This window comes from Globicephala melas, chromosome 12 (genome assembly GCF_963455315.2).
Source record: "Globicephala melas chromosome 12, mGloMel1.2, whole genome shotgun sequence".
NCBI lineage: Eukaryota > Metazoa > Chordata > Mammalia > Artiodactyla > Delphinidae > Globicephala > Globicephala melas.
In genome coordinates, this window is record NC_083325.1 from 78,753,198 (window position 1) to 78,759,239 (window position 6,042).

Here is a 6,042-nt window from a genome sequence, read left to right on the forward strand (position 1 = left end):
GGAAATTAAACAATATACTTCTAAATAACCCATGGTCAATGAGGAAGTAGCAAGGGAGATTAGAAAATATTTTTAATTGAGCATAAATTAAAATACAACATATCAAAATTTGTACCATGCAGCTAAAGCAGTGCTTAGAGGAAAACTTATAGCATCAAATGTTTATAAATTTTAAAAAAAGAAAAAGAAAAATTTTAAATCACTGATCTAAAAAGCTTACCCTAGGAAATAAAAGAAGAAGAGAAAAATAAACCCAAAGGAAGCTGAGGAAAGAATATAATAAAGATAAGAACAGAAATCAATTGAATTAACACAGAAAGCAATTAAGAAAGTCAGTTAAACCAATCTGGATCTTTGAAAAGATCAACAATACTCATAAACCTCTACAAAGACTGATAAAGGAACTAAGAGAGAAATTATCAAAATCAGGAATAAAAGAGAGGCACAAATAGGAATAAAAGAGGGGCTACCACTAGAGATATCACAAACATTAAAAAGATAATAAAGGAAAACTATGGACAGCTCTGCACACATAAGTTCTCTAACTTAGGTAAAATGGACCAGTTCCTCAAAAAACAAAAACTACAAAATTCACCTACTATGAAATAAATAACCTGAATAGTTCTATAACAACTAAAGAAATTTAGTTTGTAGTTACAAAAAAACCCTCCAAGCTAGATAATTTCACTGTAGAATTCTACCAGACAATTGAAGAAGAAATAATATCCATTCTACACAGTGTCTGTCAGAAAAGAAAAAAGGAGGAAACACTTCCCAACCATTTTATTAGGCCAGCATTATCCTGATATAAAAACCCTATAAAGAAAGTATTAAAGATCAATAGTATTAGAGATCAATAGCCTTTATGAACATCGATGCAAAAGTCCTCAACAAAATATATATAAATAAAATCCAGCAATATTTAGAAAGAAGGATATACAGCAACCAAGAGGCATTTATTCTGGAAATGAAAGGCTGGTTTGGTTTTCAAAAATCAATCATTGTAATCCACCATGTTAACATTCTAAAGAAGAAACACCACATGATCCCATTAATTGATGGAAAAAAAAATCATTTGACAAAGGTCAACACCCATTGATTGATTTTAAAACTCCTGGCAAGCTAGAAATAGAGGGGAACTTCCTCAGTCTGGACATCTATGAAAAGCCTCTAGCTAACATTACTTGAATCTTAAAGGAAAGGGACCAAGCAGGCTGGAGTTGTTGAGGACCCAGGGGCAGGTGACACTTGGTTTATATATTATTATCTCCATTTTACAGTTAAGGAACTTGAAACTGACTGGAGAGCTCAGAAGGCAGGAGGTCTTGGGATGACAGGGAGGAGAGAGTGCCCACAGGGGACAGCGGTTGGGGGTGGGGGGGGCGGGTGAGGGCTCTGGCTGGGCCACAGAGACTCTCAGAGGAGACATGCCTCCCACTGCCAGGGGCTTTGTATGCCATGTCATTTAGTCTTTGAAACCACCCAGTGCAGACGAAGCTGTGATCCCAATTTACAGATGCAGAAATTGAGGCTCGGTGTGGGCAAATCCCATGCCCGCAGGTCATACCAATAATGGGTGGCAGAGCTGGGACTTGAAGAAAAGACACTGAATGGAACCATATCTCAAGCCAGAGCTAGTTTGCCTCCTGCTGCCCACAAGTTTCGACTCCCGCTCCTTGCGGAAAATAACTATAGCAAACATAAAACCTACTGGTTAACGTGATCTTCCCTGATTAAGGCTATTGGTGAAAGTGTACTTGTGATCCCAAAAGGCTACGTGAATTTCACACCTTGCACTTCTTGGTGGGACTCAGGCTTCTCCAAGAAAATCATGAAGCGAGAGCTATAATCAAGGCCCAAGTTTTCAGACTATACATAGTCTCCAGCTGCCTGGTCATGTGAATTTGCTGCCCGTTTGCTCCTACAGAGACTCCCACGGTGCTGTGTTAGGAACGAGGGATAAGAATGACTCCTTGCTCTGTGAGCTGGTGCAGTGAGCAGAGATGCTGGCGTCAAACCCAGGCTCCAGTCCCCTCTCTGCTCTCACGAGCTGCGTGACCTTGGGCGTAGAGGACACTTAGTTCCTCTGGGCCTCAGTTTCTAATTTTTTTAAATGGGGGATTTTAATGTCTACTTCATGGCATAGCTACCCACCGTCTGACACGTAGCAAATGCTCAGTAATGATTGTGACACTGTGACAACGGGCTCTCTCAGCCAGAAAGGCGTCCTCTATTTGACCTGACCACGGACGATCAGAGGGTGACTAAACTATTCCTCTGAAAAGGTGGACACGTACAAGTAACCAACATCTTCTTTCCTGTCCACGTGCAAGGAGCCCAGCAGGTCAGAGGATTCTTGGAAGAGCTTGGAAGCTCTGAGCCTGAGGTTGAAGGACAAGACCAATCAAGGGACAGCACCCACTAAGGAACTAGATCCGCACGGAGCTGCCTCCTGCTTTGGGGAGAAGTTTCCATCCAACACCCGCCTTCTCGGAGCAATTTCCCTCCTCCTTCTGGGGAACGAAAAAGCAGCCAGATGCATGCTTTTAAAAATAAACTGTGCAAGAGAAACAAGCAGAATATCATGTGTTTGCTCCCAAGCTGGTCTGAAATATTTGAAACGCAGAGACTCAAAACTGTCAGGAATCAGCAGAGCTCTTAGGTTTGTTTCAACATTTGGGGTGAAAAACAAAGGGATTCAAATCTGTACTTTAAAGCTTCCACACAGCATTTTGGATTGCCATAACAATAGGCATGGTTTTCCATCCAAAGAGAAAGTCGGATTGGGCTCCACATACAAAAATAGCCCCGCTAATTGGACCGCAGGGGGGAAGTATAATATTTGAAATCACGCAGACGAAGCTGTTCTATCGTTTACAATGATTAGGAAGAGAGGGTTTGCTCTGTGGCCAAACGAAAAGAGATGTTTTAAAAACACATATAGGGCTCCCCTGGTGGTGCAGTGGTTGAGAGTCCGCCTGCCGATGCAGGGGACACGGGTTTGTGCCCCAGTCCGGGAAGATCCCACATGCCGCGGAGCGGCTGGGCCCGTGAGCCATGGCCACTGACCCTGCGCGTCCGCGTCCGGAGCCTGTGCTCCGCAACGGGAGAGGCCACAGCAGTGATAGGCCCCCGTACCGCAAAGCAAAGCAAAACAAAACAAAACAAAACAAAACAAACAAACAAACAAAAAAAACATACAACTTAGTGGTTTACAGCAAACACTCAGGAGCCAGACAGCCTGGGTCTGAACTTGGACTCCACCACTTCTGTGCGACCCTAGGCAAGTGACTTAACCCCACCGGGCCTCTGGGTTCTATGAAAATTAAACGAGCAAATATTTTTCAAGCATCGTATCTGGCTCACAGTAAGTTCTATTAAAGTGTTTGTAAAATAATAAATAACTTTTAAAATTAAAGGTGGAAAATCTTCAGGGGTTTTGAAGCATTCTCTCGCATTCACTGGGTTCTTTACATTTTAGTTTTATCAGATCATTAGTGTAGATTCCTTAAGGCTCTCTCAAGTCCAAGATGAAGGTGCTGGGAATTGAGTCTGTAGCTCAAACTTTTTTCCCTCAGGGTCTCACTCCATGATAAAAGTTGGGGAAGGGACTCTTATTTTTAAATGTAGTTTTGCCAGGTTCTTCACAGAAAGGTTCTGATCGAGTGGGTTTTATCATCAGACAAGTTTGGGAACCACTAACTCAAACCGAATTCCTTCTAATCAGTAGGAATACCAGGGTTTGGCCAGCTGCTTTCTTTGGTGCCAGGATTTTGTCTATTCCTCTGTCACCCAAGTGTCCAAAAACAAAAGAGAAGGGACTTTCAGGCACAAAACCCTCCTTTAGAAGATGCAGGGCAGGAGGTCCTAGGGAATCAGGAGAAGGCTCTCCTAGAGTTTTAATTCCACCCATGAGCTCCATTTATAGAAAACCTTATACGATTGCACGGAAGAGGAGCTCCCTGGGGGCACCCACGGGCCATGATACTGACCCCTTCAGCCCTCAGGGCAGCGGGTGGGACCAGGCACCCCTACACTGTCTGCTGGGCGCCGGTACCCAGAGCACCTCTGAGGAGCCCTGGGCAGGGAGGTTCCTCCAGCAGGGTACCCTGTTCCTCCCTGGCTACCGAGGAGGCCTTGGGTCAATGTCGAGGGATGAATAGTGCTGGAGAGCTTGTCAGCAGCCCCAGTTCAGCCCCCAGGGAGGGTCACCCAGGTGCACATGCATCAGCCACGCTTGACCCTGGCACTGAGTAAAGTCCACTTGGGGCTTTTCAGTTTCACACGTCTGTCTTGTTGAATTCTGAATTGTATTTCTTTCCTATCCCCGAATCAACCCCTCTCTGAAGGGTCCCAGAGTCTGGGTTCTGTGGACCCACTGCCCTCCCCACGGGTCAGCCCCTGAGGCCACATCCCGGCTGCTGACCCGCCGCCAAACCACAGGCACCGGCACCTGCCACCAGGCTGGCCAAGTGGCCTGGCGCAGTTCCCAGCCTGCGCCGCTGGGAAATGAGTCAGCAGTGTCTTGTCTCCTGGGCCTTACGCGGAGTGTGACCTGAAAGCCACAAGAAGGGGGCTTCCCTGGTGGCGCAGTGGTTGAAAGTCCGCCTGCCGATGCGGGGGACGCGGTTTCGTGCCCCGGTCTGGGAAGACCCCACATGCCACGGAGCGGCTGGGCCCGTGAGCCATGGCCGCTGAGCCTGCGCGTCCGGAGCCTGTGCTCCGCAACAGGAGAGGCCACAACAGTGAGAGGCCCGCGTACCGCAAAAAAAAAAAAAAAAGCCACAAGAAGTACATGACTTGAGGATGGTCCCAGTAGAGAACACCCTAAAACCTGAGAGTCTCAGGGTTGGGAAAAATCTTAGAGGTCTTGTTGCTCAAACCCTCTTCATGTGCTAGAGGATCTCAGACTCTGGACCCACACTGCCCTGTGTGAGCTCGAGCAACTTAGTGGCCCTCTGTGCCTCAATCTTCCCATCTGTGAAATGGGGGTAATAACAGTTAATCAATGCACAGTGTGCATGGCACATGGTAACGCCTGACAAATGTCAGCTGTCGTTATCGCTATTATTTAGAGCAATCCCTTCTCTGGTAGAGGCTTCACGTGACTGCTTCCAGGGATGTGAAGATCACAACCGCAAGAGGCAGTAATCCGCATACCGAGCTCTAAGTTCCCTCTCCCCTGAGTCTGTACAAAACACAACTTCCGTTGCACCTTGAAAGATACCTGTGGTCCCACAGAGTTTCATGAGACTTCAGATCATCACACATTTAAAAAGATGCTGCCATGCGATGAGAGAAGGTTCAAGCCTGCGGACCTCGATGGTGACCAGACAGCCACCCGGGAGGAGTTCACCACCTTTCTGCCCCCTGAGGAGTTTGAGCACATGAAGGAAATTGTGGTTCGGGAAACTCTGGAGGACCTCAACGAGAACGGGGATGGCCTTGTGTATCAGGATGAGTGTATTGCTGATATGTTTTCCCACCAGGAGAATGGCCCTGAGCCAGACCGGGTGCTGTCAGAACGGGAGCAGTTTAATGAATTCTGAGATCTGAACAAGGACGGGAAGCTGGACAGAGATGAGAATCGCCGCTGGATCCTCCCGCGAGGTTATGACCACGCGCGTGCTGGGGCCAGGCACCTGGTGTACGAGCCGGACAAAAACAAGGATGAGAAGCTCACTAAGGAGGAGATCTTGGACAACTGGAACATGTTTGTTGGAAGCCAAGCTACTAATTATGGGGAAGATCTCACCAAAAACCATGATGAGCTTTGATGCACACTCACCATAATATGACAGACTGTCATAAGCTTTCTTTTATTGTCCTGGATAATTGCTACAATTGTCTCAGCAGTTGTGTCCCCCCAGAAAAGGAAGTTTATCACCTCAGATTGGGTTTAGAATTAGTTTTTACTCAATATTTGCTGGAAAATAGTCATCACTAATCTTTGAGTAAGATTTCTGTCCAAATACATTAAAATCTTGGTAAATTGCAATGCTCTATGGGGATATATTGCTAAAACATGACTTTTTAGCTTTT

The 6,042-nt window shown here is 46.1% G+C and overlaps 1 pseudogene; it reads left to right on the top strand.

Annotated features, from left to right (window-relative positions):
• Positions 1–5,240: 5,240 nt before the first annotated feature.
• LOC115846085 (reticulocalbin-1 pseudogene) lies at positions 5,241–5,777 on the top strand (annotated as a pseudogene).
• The last annotated feature ends 265 nt before the right edge of the window (positions 5,778–6,042 follow it).